The sequence below is a fragment of the Trachemys scripta genome, chromosome 6 (genome assembly GCF_013100865.1).
Source record: "Trachemys scripta elegans isolate TJP31775 chromosome 6, CAS_Tse_1.0, whole genome shotgun sequence".
Lineage (NCBI taxonomy): Eukaryota > Metazoa > Chordata > Testudines > Emydidae > Trachemys > Trachemys scripta.
The window spans coordinates 18,677,284-18,698,520 of NC_048303.1; the positions used below are offsets into that span (position 1 = coordinate 18,677,284).

The window sequence follows — 21,237 nt, forward strand, 5'->3', positions numbered from 1 at the left end:
AGAGAACAGATGTGAGTTGAATGCCTCCCCCTCCTCACCCCCCGCAATACCTGGCTTCCTTTGGTCTGTTCTTTTGGTAAGTCCCCATTCTCTCTACTTTCCCTCTCCCTTCAATTAGGAGGTGGAAGGGCCTTCTTCCTGCTGAGCAAACCCACTTAGGATCTCTTATCCATTCAAAGTACTATTGTTAATGTCCAATATTCTCCATTGTTTCTGGTCTAGGAGAGATATACATTCAAGTTGGTCGGATATGGTGGATAGACCTACAGAAGGCTTTCATGATACAATTTCATAATGCCAGCCAGCCACAATTCAGAAGTTATACAAACAGATCCCCAATTCATCACAGTTGGATGTGGCTGCGAAAAGTTGTAAAAACAGATCAGTGCTCACATGGGGTGTTAGCTTCTTTCTAAAATACGGAGTATTGATATTTTATAAGCAGATTCTTGTAAGGAAATATCTATATAAAGAGGGGTAGTAGCTAAGCTAAGTTTTTCAATATATGGTGAAGTGGATGCCGCACTGGACTGGGACTCAGGAGACCTGGGTTCTATTTCTGGCTCTGCACTGGCCTGCTGTTCTGTGGGGTAAGTCGTTTAACCTTTTTACCTCAGTTTCTCCACCTGTAAAATGGGGATGATGATACGGACTGCCTTTGTCAAGTACTGTGAGATGTGTGGATGAAAGCCCTGTATAAGAGGTTGGGTCATCTCTTCTTCCCTTGAAATGCAGGACCGCTGTGACCAAGACAGTTTTTAAAATAATCACTTGTGTGCATTTAGCCTGTGAGCAAGTCTCTTGCCTTCCAAGTCTGTTGCCTTCCAGAAAACTGTCATGTAATGTGAAAACAATACGCTACCACTTAAATAAGTGCGGGGAGGGATAGCTCAGTGGTTTGAACATTGACCTGCTAAATCCAGGGTTGTGAGTTCAATCCTTGAGGAGGCCATTTAGGGATCTGGGGCAAAAATCTGTCAGGGACAGTACTTGGTCTTGCTGTGAAGGCAGCGGACTGGACTCACTGACTTTTCAAGGTCCCTTCCAGTTCTATGAGATAGGTATATCTCCATATAATAAATAACTAGTAGCTACTGTAAATGCTTGTTTCTATTAACCATGTGAAAATTAAGATCACGTAGTTCTTCAGATTCTGCTGTCTTCTTAATTATAATGTGTAATGGTCCAATTCAAGAGCTGGTTCAGAGGCATAATATATTTAATAAAAATCAGTTATAATTAATGTGTTTAGCACAGAGAGCTAATGATCAAGCCTGTCAAATATGAAATTCATTTTGACCTGCAGGAGTTTAGGTTACTAGTGAAAATTAGTTTGCTGAAACCATACAAGAAGCCCTCAGAATCCCACCCCTCTCCTTTGAAAACCATGAGGTCCAAATCTGACCACATCCTTTCTCTGCCTCCAGTTCCTGGTGTGATGGTTAGCTAATATTAATTTTATTCAGATATGGGGCTTTTTGGTTTGTTTTTTAAAAAGGATAGATACCGTGTCTCTTATATGCTGTGGGTTCCTATCCTATTGGTTAAAACACATTAGGGGCTGGTCTCCATCACTGCGTAAGATGATGTAACGTAGGGCTTGTCTACATTATCTGCTAGATCGACGGGCAGCGATCGATCCAGCGGGGTTCGATTTATCATGTCTAGTCTAGAGGAGATAAATCGAGCGCTCTCCTGTAAACTCCAGTACTCCACCAGGGCGAGAGGCACAGGTGGTGTCGACGGGAGAGCATCGCAGTGAAGATACACGCGGTAGGTAGATCTAAGTAAGTCGACATCAGCTACGTTATTCACGTAGCTGAAGTTGCGTAACTTAGATGGATTCTCTCCCCCCCGTGTAGACCAGGCCTTACAGTTGCTCAGGGGTGTGAAAAAGACACCTCCCTGAAAGACGCAAGTTACATTGACTTAAGTGCTGTCCACACTGGCGCTATGTTGGCAGGAGATGCTCTCCCAGCGACATAACTTCCACCTTTCGCGGAGGTGGAGTAATTATGCCAATGGAGAGCGCTCTCCCATCTGCATAGAGTGTCTTCCCCAGACGCACGATGTAGCACCGTGGTGTAGACTTGCCCAAGCGGCAACTGGATCTTGTCCCAGGTTTTGCCTATTTGCTCTGAGAAAATCCTCAACTTGATGTGTGAAGGAAATGCTGAATGTACTTAAAAAAACTAATCCAAGTATAAATTTTGCAAAAATTCTCCAGATCGAACTTTTTTCATTTTGATAACTCGGCTAGGTAAAACTCTTACATTCTGTTGTCCTGGGCTGTTCATCGAAAAACAACCCCCTTCCTCCCCCCCCCCCCCCCAAAAAAAAGCTGTTCTCTTTCCTGTTAGAAAGACCAATCTATAGCTTAAAAAAACCAAAAGGTACATTCATCCAGTTTCACAAGTTGCTGCTGCTGAAGACACCTCTAATGGGACATTGATTTCTGTTTTTCTGTCTCAAGTTAAATAGCTCTTGTACCCTGGAGACTTCTGATATCTTAGTTCTATTTCCTGTGCTGATGAGATAATAGACTTGAGCTTCATATCCTTAATGCTTCTGTTTTGTTGTCTCACTGCAGAAATGCTGCTTATTAGTTCAGTCTAAAACTCTATTTGGTATTGTAGTGTGATCCCAAGAGTGTTAAGTCACCACAGGAATCTTAGTGCAAGTTCACACCAAATATAAATGTGAAGTTGAGTAAAATATTCTAGAAATGCCCAACCTCAGAAGCATCCATGCACAAATTGGGCTTTCCACAGAAGTAGTGGTTGGCCATGTGCCTCTTCTCTCCCCTCCACCCCCATCCTATAAATAGAAAACCATCTACTTCCTATAACGGCACTTCTCATTGAGAGAATGCAAACTGGCAGCTATGCTTATAGATTTATAATATGTTGACTGGCCTTGGCCATGCTCATGGGCTTTCTTCGTCCATCCAGTGTGCAAACACGGAGGTTACAGCTTAATGCTATCTGGCTTCCTCTTCATGCTTTTGTTTCCTGCAAAGTAGGAGGAGTCCAAGTCAATATGGTTTTATGCATGGTAAAACAATGTAAGGCCTTCTAGGATTGAAATTTTGGGAACTTGTTTGAGTGAAAGGTCCTAGGGGGTTTTTGGTCTCTGCATACTTTTGTCTTGTCCCTGTGATGACCTTTTTGCATCTTTCTGGTGATTGCCTCTGGGAGGAGGCCCTTACTAAGCCAGTTGGAACACACAATTGAGGAAGCTCAACTCCAATTAACACTACTGTGGTTCAGCGCCCCTCCCAAGTAGACTGTCCTACTTTGTTGTGTGGATGATGGGACACACATGTAACAGTGTGTTTTAAGTAAGGGGAAGACCAGGAGCTGCCAGAAGTCTAAATTGCAGAGAAGGGAACCACTCCTTTTTACTCCTCACCTTTTCTTGAATCTTCACCAGTTTATGCAAGCTCCTTGTTCCCTTTTTACTGTTGCTTTGTCCTGGAGTCCTCTCTGGGTTTCCTAATTTTGTTTCAAGATCGTGGTCCCTGGTTAATTTGTTAATTTGTAGATGTGGCAAGTGGAGGTATATAACCTCCCTTTCTTAAGGGGGAGGTTACACTTATCTCTCCTAGCTTAAGATTGGACCAGACAGAGGATGTATCTCCTTCTGGTCCAAGCACTCCTGGTTTTCACACCTGATGACCCTACCTGTCAGACATACCGTTTGATGCTGGGAACTTAGGTCACAATTTTCCTAGGGCCGTTCCTGTCTCTTATTCCAGAGCCCTGGTGTGCTTGATCCACGGGTGCGAGAGTAAGGCTCATTTGATGAAGTATTTTGAGCACAGAAGGAGTACTGTGTTGGTCATACATGTGTCACAACTGTAGTATACCGATATGGGGCTGTAATGGTTATTTCTTGCATTTGTCTTGTCTGCCACATTCCCATCTGAAAGACTTAAAAGATTTGCGCTCCCTTCAGAGTGGAAATCACAGGTGGGTTTTATTTTTTACCCGCAGGGTCTCTTTCTTTAATTGAACTGGATTAAACTCCCATCCTTTTGTTTTAGGATTAATTTATATTTTTGGCCGCCTTTCGTACTTGTTCTTATTTCTCAGTGATCGTTCTCCTGCAACCCTCAAGGGCGGTGGATCAGAAGTTTGATATTTAAGGTCACATTCCAATGGCCATTTCTCATTTAGGAAAATTGGGGAGTTAAGGGCAGTGTCAAGCGTACTGTGAATTCCCTTTCCATGGGACAAGTTTCTGTGTAGCTTTTTACATTTTTTGTTTAGACTGCCTGAGGTAGCTTGACTCCTCTGTTTCATATTAACTGGCTCAAAATGGGAATGCCTGTAAGGCCCTGTTCTTAGTCATTGGAAATGTGTTAATCAGTCAGCCAGCAAACCGCTAAACCACAGCGGGAGGGCATTCAAGCCTGTCCTTTTACAGAGCTGAGCGCATTCTTGGGTGGAGATAGGAAGCCTTAGTGAATGAGGCATGTGAATGGGAACCTAATCTCATCTTTAAACTGGGAGCTTGTTGGGGTATATGGAATACTGATCTTACAGGTTGTTGCTTGGGTAATTATATGTTTGAATAGTGCCTAGCACAACAGCACCTCAATTCTGATAATGCCTCTAGGTGTTGTTGAGACACAAAGAATTAACTATCATATATGCTCATCTTGAATTAAAAGTGGGATGTGTGTGCATGGGTTGAATTGTGCTTCAAGCTTCCCTTAGTTCTGTTTGCACAGGTTGCTATGTAACCTGTCTGAAGAAAGTACAGTACATGTCTTACTTTCTAAAGTAAAATGTAAAATTTTGTTGCACTATAACTTCTTGTAATGCATTACTCTTAATGTGGTTATAACATTGATTGATTGGTTTTAGTCCACAAGGCAGAACCAGTGCTAGAATGTTTGGTGCCCTAAAAGTACTAACTGCACTCCCACATGTTGATTGTCTAGCAGACTTGGTGCATAAGAACTAGCCCAGTCTGGTGTCTACACAGTATTTTGGAGTAAGTCTCTCCCAGTTGCGTTGGCAGGCTGGGACTAGAAGGGCTCTAAAATTAGCAGTAAAGACAGCACTTCGAATTGCAGCTTGGGCTCTGAAGCTTATGGACTGTAATCGAGTCACCCCTTAATCTTTTCTTTGGTAAGCTAAATCTTTTCTTTGGTGAGCTCTCTGAGGCTATCACTAGAATGTTGGTTTATTAATCCTTTAATCACTCTTGAGACTCTTCTCTGAACCCCCTCCAATTTATCAACTTTCTTCTTGAATTGTGAACATCAGAACTGGGTACGGTACTCCAGCAGCGGTTACACCAATGCCAAATACAGAGATAAAATAACCTTTCTACTTGAGATCTCTCTTTATGCATTTTAGGATTTCATTAGCCCTTTAGGCCATAGCATTGCGCTAGGAGCTCATGGTCAGCTGATTATTCACCATAACTCCCAAATTATTTTCAGAGTCACTGCTTCCCGGAGTAGAGTCCCGCATCTCATAGCCTACAGACTTTGTTGCTAGATGTATACATGTGACTTAATACGCATAAATGTACATGTTGTTTGAATGCACCCAGTTTACCAAGTGACCCCAAAGAAACGCACTTGCTCACTGATGATTCCCTGTTTATAATTGCATTTTGAGACCTATCGGTTAGCCAGCTTTTAATCCATTGAATGTGTGGGATATTAATTTTGTGTTCTTCTGTTTTTCAAATCAAAATGTAGTGTGGTACAAAGTCAAACACCTTACAGAAATCTAAGTATATTGCATCTGCATTATATTACTTTTATCAACCAAATTTGTAATTACCTTTAAAAACAAAATCAAGTTAGTTCGACAGAATCTATTTTTCATAAACCCATGTTGATTGGCATTATTTATATTGCCTTCAATTTTTTATTAATAGAGTCCCATATCAGCCACTCCATTGTCTTGCCTGGGATTGATGCCTTGCATTGTATGAATGAAAGAACTGTTTGCATAAAGTTCCTTGGCATAAGTAGCTTTCCAGAGTTGTGGTATTTCTATATTTTCTTTCAGTGGAAATTTGCCTCACTCATCTCTCTCTAGGTTTAAAATCAAAAACGCCTTTACGGAGAAAAGCATTGCTGTGATTCATGTTGAGCTTTCTTCAAATTAAATGAGGTCTGCTGGCCTTTCACCTGGTTACCTTGGTAATGGAAATTTACTGTTTTGTCATTCATACTTCCTCATACTGATCGCTACTCCTTAGTTTCCTGGCTTCTTCACTTCTTCTGCTTAAAAGTCCATGTTTCTAAAAAGATAACATCTTATAGTGAAGAAACTGCATGTTTGGTAAGTTGGTTAGTTTTCATTAACTAGTCAGAGGGCCTTTCAGTATATCTGTATAAGTTTATGAATCTCTAGTCTTACGGTTGTAAGGGGACAGTCTAATTTTAATGTATTGGAAATGAAGGTGTCTGTCTTGTATGAACTGCTGAGAAACAAACTGTACAGTAAAGGCTTTGTTATCTGGCATGTTGGGAGGATGAGGGATGCCGGTTAGCCAAAAATTCTGGTTAACTAAGAGTTATACTTACCAATGGAATACCAATTTTCAAAGAATTGGAATACAGTAAAATGAATAAAGTATGAAATAGTATACAGGTACTCACCAATCCAGTAGTAGTACTGCACTGCAAAGTGGGTAGTTTCTTGAAGCAAACAGTAACCTACTGTATAGAAAACTTTAACACTACATATGACTATGGGCAGCGCATGGCATACACCCAGATCACTAAAAATACACTTAACACTAAAACTGTACTGAACATAATTTAATTTTTCTTTGATTCAGAAGGATCTTGCAGTGCCTCAGGGTCATCATTATCAACATCAATTATCATTGTAGATGTAGAAGTTGTAGGAGATTGGGCTGAATCTGTAATAACCCTATGACACATCCTCGAAGCTGCTTTTTTGAATAAATCCCTGATATCAGCTTGCTTATCTTGTGCCTCTTTTACATAAAAGTAGACTACAAAACTTGCAATTGCATAACCTCCTGGGCAGTATACTAGTCCCGGTTACTAGACTGAAGATTTGTATTGGGAGATATCAGAAATGCCGGTTAATGGAGCTTTCTGATTGATAAAGTTCTGGATATAACCGCTTTTACTGTACTCTGTAACGGAGCAGTTCTTGCCAATTTGAAGCATTCTGTTAAACTGTGTGATTTCATAATAAAGCAGGAACGCTTATTAACCAGTTGAATGTGTAGTACTGTACCTGGACAAGTAAAAGGAGAATCTAATTCTAATGTAATAAACATTGAAATTCATTAATATCGGAATGTTGTGAATGTTTCTCTTAATATTTAGTTATAATAAAGAGTTGTTTTAGTCCATTTTGGGAGACTTAATTTTCCTCTGATCTTGTTTACACTATATTGCTGAAAGGATTTGTTGAATGCTCAAATACTATTTAAATAACTTCTCCGGTCTGTCCTGTGCTAAAATATTCATAATTTCATTTCAGCCAAATTTACTGTGTTTTAGGCTTTTAGAAAAAGAAAGTTCTTCATTTGGGTTTCCCGGTTGGCTTACCTCCTGCAGGGTTCCCTTTGCCTGTGCAGAGCATGAATTCCTATGGTACATGTCTGGAAGAACAGATGTTGAGAAACTGTGTGGACATGAGAGTAATGGTTGCCCTTAATTAGCAGCAAACATCAGGAGAAATCTATCTTGAACCTTTCCCAATTTGGGCTCGGGGGTAGGGAGAGTGTATATGTCCTTCTAGCAAAAGTGTATAAGATCAACAGAAGAAAATAATTTCTCCCAAAATGGACTAAAAATAACAAGCTCTTTACTCGATTATGACGAAACATTAGAAGACAAACTTGCACAACATTCTGAGATTGAAATTCATGAATGTTATATTAGGTTATAATTGGATTCCTTTTACTTTTGTATACACATACACTTTTTATTTATTTTTATATTTTAAGGTACTCTAAATTTGCCTCAAGTTGATTTGCAGGAAAAAAACAAAACTAAATTTCCCTTAGTTCATAGGGAACAAAACTAGCTCTTCGAGATTATTCTCTGAAAAGGATGAGTTTAGGAATGGAAACAGAGAGCAATAGTATCTTTTGTTTGGTGGTTTCTTTTTGTTTGTGTTTTTTAAGACCAATTTTAAAAAGAAACCTATAGGGTTGCCAACTTTCTAATCATACGAAATGGAACACCCTAGCCCCGCCCTTTCCAGGAGGCCCCGCCCCTGCTCAATACATTTCCCCCTCCCTCCATGGCTCACTCTCCCCAAACCTCACTCACTTTCACTGGGGTGTGGGAGGGAGGTGAGGGCTCTAACTGGGGGTGTGGGCTCCGGGGTGGGGCCAGAAATGAGGGGTTCGGGGGGGGGGGCCCTCCGGCCTGGGACAGGGAGTTGGAGTGCGGGAGGGGTTTGGGCTCTGGGGTGGGGTTTGGGTGAAGGGTTTGGGTGAAGGGTTTGGGGTGCAGGAGGGTGCTCTGGGTTGAGGATTAGGGGTTTGGAGGGCAGCAGTCGGGGATCAAGGCTGGGGCGCGGGAGGGGTGCAGGCTCCGGGAGGTGCTTATCTCAGGTGGCTCCCGGAAGCAGCAGCATGTCTCCCCTCTCCCCCCCGCCTCCCAGCTCCTACGCCAGGTGCAGCCAGGCAGCTCTGCGCGCTGCCCTGTCTGCAGGTGCCGCCCCCGCAGCTCCCATTGGCTGCGTAGGAGCCAGAGGGGGGATATGCCAGCTGCTTCCTGGGAGCCGCGCGTCACAGAGGCTAGCAGGGAGCCTGCCAGCCCCACTGCGTGGCACTGCCAACTGGACAGTCAACAGCCTGGTCAGTGGTGCGGACCGGATCGCCAGGATCCCTTTTCGACCGGGTGTTCTGGTCAAAAATCAGACACCTGGTCACCCTAGAAACGTAGCTTGTTTATGTTGGGCTACATGAATGATGCAGTAGATATTGAAATGGTTTTGCACTTTAGGGCACTTGCAGGAAAACAAATGTGTAGTTCATTTCATAACATGGAAAATGTGTATTAAACTTTCATTCCCATAGTTTTTTAAATACTACGAATATATTTTTAGTCTATTTTTTTTTTTAAAGAGAACTGGGTCTTTGCTTATTTGTTGGCCATTAATAAAACCTAGTTGCTTTTTCATTTTATTATTTTTTGAGACTGAAAAAAGCTAACTTTGAGCTCAAACATGAGTTGGTACAGGCTTACTCAAGCCTCTCCTCTGTAAAATGGCAAGATGAATTATTAAAGCAAAAAATGAAGTTGTGCAATCTGTTAAGAGGCTATAGATTTTGCTTCCTGCTAAAGAATAACCTGCCTGCCATTTTTAGGGCTGCAAGAGTATATAACTTCATGTTAATCATTGGTCAAAACAAAACTCAAATTGAACGTGCTTAGCAATAAATTTAACTTGAACGTCTAACCAACATTAAACACTTCATGGTCTCAGAACTCTACAAGCTGAATGGATAGACTGCATCCGTACACAAATGCGCGCGCGCGCACACACACACGCAGAAAATTGAAGATACAATAATTAGAAATTTTAATATTCTCTTATTTAATCTTTTGTGTGTTAAAATTCTATGGAATTAGAGCAAAATATTGTATATGATTCTTCGGTTGATGTATTTCAACCGGTGTAGTTTAATTCTGAGTCCTATTCCAGAGCCTAGTAACAGAAGCTCTTTAATGTTTCCGTGCAGGAGACACGAGTACAACGCCAGGTTTTATTCCATTCCAGGGCTGGTTTTAAAGGGCTTGGGGATAGCACATCCAGTCCTGCAGTTGCTCAACTGCAACTCTTAACTGATTAAGGAGTGGCACTGGCTGGCATTTTAAGAAGACCTTGCAAGCTCTGCTGGCTGGTGGATATAACATTGCACTCTCAGGGCGAGGAGGATTAAAAAGGTTAGAAAATTCCTGTGTGGTGTTGGGATTACGGGTATTTCTAAAGGAAGAAGGGATAGCTTTGGGGGTGAGGGCTTTTTTTGTTATGTGAGAAATGTTTGGGGCAAATGTAGAGTAACAAAATGACAGGAGTGGAGTTGAAACCTGCACAGGGGTTATGAATGTATTCACCTTAAGATGAGCTGAATGAAATGCAACATAGGAATTGTCAGACTGGGTCCTAGCCAAAGTCCATTTCATCCAGTGGTCTGTCTGTGATAGTAGCCAGTACCAGTTGCTTAAGAAGAAGATATAAGAATCCCACAGTAGACAGATGCGGGATAATCTGCCACCTGCATTCAAGGCCAGCTCTAGGCACCAGCAAACCAAGCACGTGCTTGGGGCAGCACATTTTTAGGGGCAGCATTCTGGCCATCGTTTTTGTGTGTGTTTGTTTTTTTTTGTTTGTTTTTGGTTTTTTTTGCTTAGGGTGGCAAAAACCTAGAGCCAGCCCTGCCAGCAGCAGTGCAGGAGGGGTGCCCTGGGACCGCTGTGGTTCGTGTCGGGGAGCAGTGCCCGCACCTTGTGGCTGGGTTGAGCGGGCTCCAAGCATGGGACGCTCGGGCTGGGGGCCACCGGGTGGGGGAAGCTGCCTGCAGGTGCCGCAGGGCGGCCGCCCCCCGGCGCTGGGGCTGGGTGAAGCAGCCTGAGCCACCTAGGGACTGCAGTAGGGCGGCCAGGAGCAGTAGCAGCAGCGGGGCCATAGTGGGGACTGGTGTCCGGGGCGCTGCCATGTGGGGCCCGCGTCCCGCTCTCCGGGGCTCCGCTCCCTCTGGGGCTACCCTGCCCCAGCTCCTCAGTCCCCTGCCGGGGCAGTCCCCCAGCTCTGCCCTCCTGGATCCCGGCCGGTCCTGGAGGCAGGAGGCCTGGCTGGAAGGGCCCTGGCCTGAGGCGCGGCCTGGGAGCCCCGCTGCTTACTCCAACGCTGCCAGCGCCAGACCGGGTGGAGGCGAGGGGGGAACGGGTGGAGTCAGCACTGGTGGGGGGAGCCCAGAGCTGGGGAGGCAGGGGTGTGTGGGGGGCAGCCAAATTTTTTTTTTTTTTTTTTTTTTTGCTTCTGGTGGCAAAAAACCTAGAGCCGGCCCTGCCTGCATTAGTTCTCATCCTGGTCTCTAATAGATAGACATTGGCTAAAGACCTGAACCATGAGGTTTAATATCCCTTCTAGAAGTTTTGTTAGTAGTAACAGCTTTGAATATGTTTGTTGTCTATATGTCAGTGCTGATGGGTGAAAGTCAATCATTGTAACAATAGTTATGTATGCTGCTTTTACTTAGTAAAATCTAGAGACTGAAGAGACTCTTTAGGTCCCCTTATTGATCTCCTATGCCAGTACAGGACTGTTCACTTTTGTGCTTCAGCCTATAGTCTTAATGTCTAATAGACACATTGTGATATCATGGTAGTCCTGTTGAAATTTTGAAAACACTCTGACTTTGTTAAATAAATATTTTTTTCTTTGAAATAATGCAGCCCAGAATGAAAATCATCCATTGCTATCTCTAGAGATCCCTTCTGAGATAACCCATGTCCACACCTTGTTTCGGGTAAAATTTCATATAGCTTGTAAAGTCTCAGGGTTGTTTCGGAATGTTCCCAGGTATGTGACTTGTAAAATCTGATCTTTGGCTTTATTTTAAGAGCCAAAGGCAGGGCAGAGTTGAATTATTGTGTTGTTTATGTGGACATAAACTGCTTTGATTTACTCGCTGGATTTTTAGTCCTCTAGAAATTTTGCTGAGGTTTCCTACACTGCAAAATAGGTGTTAGGATTGTATCTTCTACTTATAAAACATTTTTCCTTTTGTAAATGATACTGATGCTGTTGTCTGTTGCCTAACTGACATTTAGTACAATTTATGTCACTGTTTTGAAATGTTTTGTTTTGACTGCTTGATTTAGAACAATATTAAACTTTGAATTACAAGGCTTTTATAAATGCACAATTTGTGCAGCTGCTGTTCACCTGTTCTACAATGTTTGATGATGGGAGGCGCAGCCATTCCAGAATGTAACTAATGGGGAGGGGGAGGGGAGAAGAAATTTTGTGCAAGCAACTAAGATGAATAAGTGTATTGTTAATGAATGATGAGAGTTTGCCTAATCAGCTGTGGATGAGAACTTCAGGAGGAAGATAAAGGCTCAAGTATAGGAAATCTTTTTGATTCCAACTGCAGATATGTTACCTTTCTTTAACCAAAAAGGTTGGGGAGGGGGACAAACTTTAAATTAACAATGATTTTATGAGCTGCTTGTTTTGCTCTCCATTTTATAAAGGAGACCCCCATAATTAGAATAGTGCTTAGCTTTTTGTTATAATTTTGTTTTGTTTTTTTTGTAATTTCCCTTCCTATCTTCATCAACACTGAACCAAACCACCTGAGTTCCTAGGTATGTGCTCCTCTGCTAGAGAACTGTTTTTCTAAAAAGGCTTATGTGTAATTGAACAAGATATCAATGAAAGATTTTACAAAAAATTAAGTATTTTACTTTTTGGTAAATTGCTATATTTTTTGTTTGAAAGTCATCTTAGAAATGGCTTGGCCTGTAACTTATTCTTGTAAAATGTAATTTAATTTAAATGTTACCCAAATGGAGCTCTTAAAGTAGTTATTACAATGTTTTTGTGCATTGTTTGGGTGTTATCACATTTTGCTCAGGTGAAGAACCGGTTTTGGGGAGAAGGAGCAGAGTGTCTGGTATAGGACAAGAAATCCCCAGGTCTGAGAGTGAGGGATCTACAACCTATCCTGAAGGAACCAAACCCTGCCCCTCTGCTGTTAATTGATTTATCTCATTAGACTGACCTAACACTTGGTAAAGCACCCCCATCCTTTCATGTATTTATACCTGCTCCTGTATTTTTTTTTACTTCATACATCTAATGAAGTGGGTTCTAGCCCACGAAAGCTTATGCCAAAATAAACTTGTTAGTCTCTAAGGTGCCACAAGGACTCCTCGATTTTTTTTTTTTTTTTTTTTTTTTGGTTTTTTTTTTCATCTTGGCAAGAAAAGCTAGCAACTTACCCTTGTGGGTCCAACTGCCCAACGGACCTTACTGGCTCCATGCACTAGATATGCTCCTGCATGGAGTAGACAGAAAATATTGTATCTTCTGGGCCTGTGGGGAGAAGAGCCTTAAAAACATAGACATCTACAAGCAGATTGCTTGGCAGTTGCAGGCAAAGGGATATGACAGGGATTAGCAGCAAAGTTATGTGAAAGTGAAGGATCTGCACCAGGGATACCACAAGGCTAGGGAGTGCAACAATAGATCTGGTGCTGCACTGTAGACCTACGTCTGCAAGGAACTGCATACGGTACTTGGCAGAGACACTACCACCACTCTACAGAGCATTGTGGATATGTTGGAGGAATATAGAGAGATCGCAATCTCTTCTGTGAACAGTCAGGAGGAGGAGAAGGGGGGGGAGACATGGCAGGGGACTCCAGCTGTGCCCGAAGCCAGGACCTATTTGAGGTGTAGCCAGTCCTGCCAGGCGAGTGCAGATGAGCCTGACGAAGGAGAAGGGAACTTGAGTAAGTGTGTGCGTGTGCATTTTTACAGTGTTTAAAGATGGTGCCTAGCCCATGTCTCTCTCTCTGTCACTCTAGTGTGTATATATAGATACAGTGCCAATATACATTGCCACTTCCCTATACTCATACCTGTGGAATAAGGATTGAAATAAGATTATAGATTCATGCAACTGAAAATCCTCTTCTCTTCCCCCACTTCTCCTTTCCCCTGGCAGGGTATATGCACCTAGAGTGGTGCTGTGAGGAGGTGCTCCAAAGCTGAAGTGTTTAAGTATTTCTTATTAGAAGTGTTTATGGGAATAACAGAAGGGAGTTTTTGAAACTTACTTTTCTCTTTCCCTTGCAACTGTAAATCCGATGCTATTTCTGGCTAGGGTGACCAGATCTGAGAGAGAAAATATCAGGACGCAGGTGGTGGTGAGCAAAAAAAAACCAACCACCAGTTTCGCTGCACAGGGAGGGCCCGGGGCCAGGAGCACAGCGCGGAGGCTGCTCCAGCCCTACAGCCCGCGGGGCAGCGCGGTGGGTCCGGGCCAGGGGTCGGAGGCGCGTCCCACCGGGAAGGAGCTGCAGCCGCTGGAGCGCAGCGCAGCCGAGAGAGGCGCAGGGCTCTGCGGCAGCAGCGGGAATTCGGCCCGCACCGCCCCCCCAGCCCCCGCCCGCTCTGTGCTGCCCCCGCCCGGACCCACCGCGCTGCCCTGCGGGCTGCAGGGCTGGAGCAGCCTCTTTGCTGTGCTCCCAGCCCTGGGCCCTCCGTGTGCAGCGGCCCGGGAGCCGGGCAGGAGCCCTCTGGTGCGGCGGGGGGCTCAGAGCTGAGCGCCCCCCGTCTCCCTCCCTCCCTCCCTTGCCAACCCCTCTTTGCCTGCCCGCCCAGTGCCCAGGTGCTGGAGCTGACTCAGTAGCTCCAGGATCCAGGCACCGCCGCCACTCCCTCCCTACAGGCTTGTGCCGCCATGCAGCTTCATGCCTGGGAGGGAGGAGGAATGCCACATGGTTGGGGAAGAGGCGGGGCCAGGGTGGGGATTTGGGGAGGGAGCCAATGGGGAAGGGAGGGGGCGGAGCCGGGGCGGGGGGGTGCGAGAGTCCCACTGGGAGGGCAAAATTTCTTGTTTGTCCAGTGTCCCGACCAAACATCGGTCAGGATGCGGGACAAAGAAGCAAAAATCGGGACGTCTGGTCACCCTATTTCTGGCCTGGTGACCTCGGAGGGTGCCCCCATCATGCCCCTGATGATGAGAAAGAAGAGGACTAGAGAGGACATGTTCTTTGAGATCCTGCAAGCCAGTGGGCTTGGAGACCCAATATGACCAGCAGTAGGGAGAAAAAAGGACAGGAAACAGGCCTAGGAGTCCCACGGGGACAAGGAGAAGGAAATGAACCAGGTCATAGTGGGTCTTCTCAAGCAGCAAACCCAAAAGCTGCAGACCCTGGTTGACCTACTGGTCCAAAAATCGCTTTTCACCATTTGGAGTCCTTGGAGAACCACGTGACGTTATGCCCCCATGTACACATCAGTACTTGTATGACTCCATGCTGTGGGACAGCAAGGAGAACCACAGCTTTACATACGCTGACCTGTGAGACCACAGTTGGCGTATGTGTAGCCACAATGGACTATGTTTGTGCACTCAAATGGATGTAAATGTTTCCTCCTTTTCTTATTTTAAAGTTTCCTCCCCATTAATTTGTTAAAAAATTGTATAGCATTGGATGTCTTTTTTTTTTTTGCATATTGATTTTTCTGCACTGTTTTTCCACTCAATAAAAGTCTATTTTTGGAAAATCAGATTATCTTTATTAGTTTTACAGCAAATATTGCAGAATGCAAACCATACTTGTAAATGCACACGGAGCACCACATAATTGATAGTTTCAGGAAAATACCCAGTCAGCCATAAACATACAGTAATCACTTCACTGTTAGACACACCTAAAACTCCAGCACAGAACACAACTGTGGCTGACTGCTAAAGTGCCTTATAGTGATAGACTGAGCTCCTTGACGCTAACAAAGAGAAGGTTATAGAGAGGAATCAAGTCATGTCTTAAGTATAGACATGGGGGAAAAATGTTTAATAATCATAGAATTGGAAGGGACCTCGAGAGGTCATCTAGTCCAGTCCCCTGCACTCATGGCAGGACTAATTATCTAGACCATTCCTGACATGTGTTTGGAGACTTTTAAGAGTAGGTTAAACAATGATGGAGATTCCACAACCTCCCTAGGCAATTTATTCCACTGCTTAACCACCCTGACAGTTAAGAAGTTTTCCTAATGTCCAACCGAAACCTCCCTTGCTGCAATTTAAGCCCATTGCTTCTTGTCCTATCCTCAGAGGTTAAGAAAAACAACTTTTCTTCCTCCTCCTTGTAACAACCTTTTACATACTTGAAAACTGTAATGTCCCCTCTGTCTTCTCTTTTCCAGACTAAACAACCACAATTTTTTCCATCTTCCCTCATAGGTCATGTTTTCTAGACCTTTAATCATTTTTGTTGCTCTTCTCTGTACTCTCTGCAATTTGTCCACATCCTTCCTGAAGTGTGATGCCCAGACCTGGACACAATACTCCAGTTGATGTCTAATCAGAGCAGAGTATAGCGGAAGAATTACTTCTTGTGTCTTGCTTACAAAACTCCTGCTAATATATCCCAGAATGATGTTCAGTTTTTTTGCAACAGCATTACACTGTTGACTCATTTAGCTTGTTGTCCACTATGACCCCCAGATCCCTTTCCGCAGTACTCCTTCCTAGGCAGTCATTTCCCATTTTGTATGTGTGCAACTGATTGTTCCTTCCTAAGTGGAGTATTTTACATTTGTCCTTATTGAATTTTATCCTATTTACTTCAGACCTGTTCTCCATTTTGTCCAGCCATTTTGAATTTTAATCCTATCCTCCAAAACACTTGCAACCCCTCCAAGCTTGGTATCATCCACAAACTTTTGTAAGTGTACTCTCTATGCCAGGGGTCAGCAACCTTTAAGAAGTGGTGTGCCGAGTCTTCCTTTATTCAGTCTGATTTAAGGTTTCGCGTGCCAGTAATACATTTTAACATTTTTAGAAGGGCTCTTTCTATAAGTCTATAATATATAACTAAACTATTGTTGTATGTAAAGTAAATAAGGTTTTTAAAATGTTTCAGAAGCTTCATTTAAAATTAAATTAAAATGCAGAGCCCCCCGGACTGGTGGCCAGGACCCGGGCAGTGTGAGTGCTACTGAAAATCAGCTTGCGTGCCACCTTCGACACGTGTGCCATAGGTTGCCTACCCCTGCTCTATGCCATTATCTAAATCACTGATGAAGATATTGAACAGAACCGGACCCAGAACTGATCCCTGTGGGACCCAACTCATTATGCCCATCCAGCATGACTGTGAACCACTGATAATTACTCTTTGGGCTCTTCAAATTAGCAAAGAACAGTAAAACAATACCATGACTGGGAAGTTGAAGCTAGACAAATTCAGACTGTAAATTTTTAACAGTGAGGGTAATTAACTTACCTATTTGAACAGCTTACTAAAGGTTGTGGTGAATCACTCAGAACTTTTAAATCCAAGATTGGCTGTTTCTCTAAAAGATATGCTCCAAGAATTATTTTGGAGAAGTTCTATGGCCTGTGTTATATAGGAGGTCAGATCAGATGATCACAATGGTCCCTTCTGGCCTTGGAATCTAAGAATTAACCCATTGTTGTATGGGTCATAAGTGATGATCTCTTCAGCACTCTTTACTGACTCATGGTGCTATTTAATGGTAGTTTTGGTAGAGCCAGGAAATGGAAACTTGTGTTATGTTGGGAAAAGCAGACTATGTAAACCTATTAATTTATCACTTTTGAAGATCTCAGTTATACATTTAACTACCTAAAAACCATACTTCTCTTGGTTTTTGTATATCAATAATGGCAGTTACAAGTATCTTTCCTATAGTTTATCCTTGTCCTGCATTACCTAAAACTCCTTATTACTGAAAAGTGCATTCCTTTATGGAGTGGTGCCTTTATTGGAACATCTGTTTTTAAAGACGTGCACCTAAAAGCAGTATAGTGAAGAAAGAGTGTACTTTTTGAGGTCCGATCAGGAAGAATGGTGGGACAAGTCTTCGTCTTTGAGGATTTACTTCCATGCAGTTTTCTCTTCCAATGTGAGGGAAGCAGAAGGATAAGATTTCAGTGAACGGTGCTGATCTAGAATGTCATGTGGCACATACTATCAAATATCATATTAGTTAGGGTGACCAGATGTCCCATTTTTAAAGGGACAGTCCCATTTTTTTGGGACTTTTTTTTATATAGGCGCCTGTTACCCCCCGATCCCGTTTTTTCACAGTTGCTATCTGCTCACCCTAATATTAGTATATTTCCTCTATTGATGAGACTCATACAGAGGCAGTGAATCAGGTTAATAAACTTTTGGCCATGCCTTCTAGGCTGAAAATCATTTGGTTCCCCCCTTTTCTTCCCCCCCCCACCCCAAATCTTTCAGTTCAAACTAGCACAAGATGTACACCCTTTGAAGCCAATGAAGGGACTCCAGCTGACTTCAAAGGAAGTTTGATCAGGCCTTTAACTTGTGACAATCTCATAAGAACAACACATGTCCTTGTAAGATTGGTTATTGCAATTCCTTCCTAGGAGGATAATAGTACTTCAGACGGTAGCAGACTGTTTAGCTCATTAATTTGAATGACCACTATTGTATTATTTCTGCTTCTCTGTTCGGTACATAGAACTTAAACTTCATGTTCATTTAATAATAATTAAAAAAAAAAAGCAAATATGCTACAATGTAATACAAAGTTCACCTTGCCCCTTGCAAACAATGGGTATATCAAAAGTATCTTACTGGCTGATTAAACAAAGTTGTGATTTGTTTGAGAATTCAGTATAATTACACAAGCTGGACCTTACTACACTTTTTTTTTAATTGTTTATAGTTTCTATGAAAACTATAACCAACTTCAAGCGCACCTATATGCAATACCTATGCTTTTTGGGGGACAAAGACCGCCAGGTCTGAGACCTTTTCTCTCTTAGCACACAGTGGGAGAATCTTTAGCACTATGCACTGTCTCATATGTTCATGTGTGTGCTTTCTTTTAAAGATGCCAAGAGAGACTGAATACAGCACAAAAACTCCACAACAGTGCATTTAAAGCTTCAATTTAGTACATCTCTTGAACTGGTGTGCTTTGGGAGTTGCTGAGTCCCATCCATTACTTTAAATTTCTTCTTAGGAGAATTTCAAAACACCTGTGAGTGGAATGATACCTTACATAGTGGTGTTTAAGTTTAAGGAGGGGCAAAATACCACCACAGCATAACAAATTTATTAGAGCATAAGCTTTCGTGGACTACAGCTGTAGTCCACGAAAGCTTATGCTCTAATAAATTTGTTAGTCTCTAAGGTGCCACAAGTACTCCTGTTCTTTTTGCGGATACAGACTAACATGGCTGCTACTCTGAAACCTGTCACCACAGCATAAAGCACAGTCTCCTGTTGACTTTAAACATAATGGTGGAAACCTTAAGTAACAGTTGTGAGTTCAGGTAGCTGTCACTATAAAGTCCTCTGTGACTGTCGCTCACTACTTATCAACCTTTATCATGTCTTTAACAATGATGCCAACTGTAAGCCCTCAGTTTATCCTACAATTATTTCCTGGCATTCTTCCACGCCTACACCCTTTGCATGAAAGAATCTTGTGCTTCTCTGCACAGGCCTCACCCGTTCTAAATTGAAGTCATTCCTGAAGACCGTGTCTGTTGTAATGCCTATAAGAAAACTATGGACACCTCCATGCTTGTAAACAAATTAGGATATGTAAAATACAGCCAGTTCAGTATCTGTTTGTTAGTTGCCCACCCACTGTACTGGTCACTTTCCCTGTTTTAGACGGTAAGTTCTCTGGGGAAGGGATCATACTTCCTCAGTTTGGAAAGCACATAGCATGCTGTGAGTGCTGTTGGAAATCAGTAATAATAAAATGAAAAGTCAAAAACCCTGTAAGCTTCGAAAAGGTATATAAATAGTCAAGCTTTTGGTCGTGAGACATCCTAACTATTGAGAGGAGGGGGATTACGAGGAAGCTTTCCCTGCAGGCAGGTTCTACCAAAACAGCCTCTCCTGGGTTTCTTCCTTTGAAGCATGTGACTCTGTCTGCTGTCAGAGGCAAGCTAGTGGTCTGCTTTTAGAATGGACCTCTGGCCTTCCTAATCATGTGGAAATCTTAAATACAGATTTAATTGATGGATTCACTTTGTCAGCTATCTAAAACAAATTGGAGTAGGCATAATATGATTGATAGTACAAACCTGTGAGAAATTCACTGCTTTTTGAACAAGCTACGAGCAGCGGGCGTCTGTTACAATAACGGAACCTTAGGGTCATCCATTACTAATAAGCTGTTCGCAGGTAAAAAGATGAAATTGACACACGTGATGGCAAGACCAGTTTCAATGGGATCTTTCTCAAAACTGTTTGTTTGTATTATTGTAGCACCTAGGAGCCAGGCCCCAAGCAACATTTAGCTGGGCAGAGGGCAAACTCGTAACAATGGGCTGCCATTCCATCCCACACAGATACAGAGGTACAAACACACTCCCTGAGATTATACACAACACTAAGTCAAACTCAAATGTCCACAATATAGCCTGACTTCCCCCCCTCCCCCATGGTGAAGGGCTTGTGGCCCTCTTGCCAGGCCCCCTCCCTTGGACCAGGCCCTGGTGAAGTGTCTCCATTTCCTCCTCTTCCTCCCCCCGCCCCTTTACTTGGGGCCTGCCTAGGAGCCTTAGTCATGCACCAGGATGGTGTACAAACACCCTCACTCCCACCACCAAGTGTCTGTCCCAAGAAGCTTGCAATCTAAGGCGAGACAATAGGTGGATACAGGCAGATGGGGAGTAAAAGGAAACAGTGAGATAATATTGCTCAGTATGACAGACTGGTCTTAGCACACAAGCCGCCTAACTGTTACCAAGGGTTTTGTAGGCATCACTGCAAATGAGAGTATTTTTAAGGAGGGGTTTGAAAGAGGATTCTTTTCATGTTGGTGACAACCTTTTTATTTAAAAAAAAAAAAAAAAAAAAAAAAGGCTGGCCAAAACACCGCGCACAAAAAAGAGCAGTGTCAATATTGATGTTCAAAGACAGTGGAATGTGTCAGCATGATCGACTGCTGTGCAAGGTGATGAGCTGGTAATTTGCATTTTCAGAAACTGTCACACAGGTCTTTGAAAAGTAATTTAAAGCTTTGTATCTGCCAGAACACAGAATGTCCTTTATTTCAGTGGTTCTCAACCTTTCCAGATTACTGTACCCCTTTTAGAAGTCGGATTTGTCTGGCATACCCCCAAGTTTCAACTCACTTAAAAACTACTTGCTTACAAAATCAGACATAAAAATACAAAAGTGGCACAGCACACTATTACTGAAAAATTCTTACTTTCTCATTTTATCTGTATGAAATTTTAGTTTGTACTGACTTTGCTAGGGCTTTTTATGTAGCCTGTTGTAAAACTAGGCAAATATCTAGATGAGTTGATGTACCCCTCGAAGACCTCTGTGTACCCCCATGTACATGTACCCTTGGTTGAGAAACACTGCTTTATTCCTTTGCTTTTGGAAAATCTATGGGGCATGAGAGGGGGAGATTGGAAATCAAGATAAAAATACTTGAAATTTTGTACCATATCTAGATCTCATTTGCTGTTTCTGTGTTTTGTTTTTCT

At 42.8% G+C, this 21,237-nt stretch overlaps 1 protein-coding gene across 4 annotated transcripts in view; it reads left to right on the forward strand.

Moving 5' to 3' along the window:
- Window positions 1–21,237, forward strand: part of NEDD4L (NEDD4 like E3 ubiquitin protein ligase) — a 337,595-nt gene that overhangs the window by 58,230 nt on the left and 258,128 nt on the right. Inside the window, exon 1 of one of the 4 annotated variants that reach the window (XM_034774266.1) lies at window positions 6,293–6,311. The exons of the other annotated variants lie outside the window; for them this stretch is intronic. The gene's annotated coding sequence lies outside the window, so the exon portion shown is untranslated. Of the gene's footprint in view, window positions 1–6,292; window positions 6,312–21,237 lie in introns of those variants that run through there. 4 annotated transcript variants of the gene reach the window in all.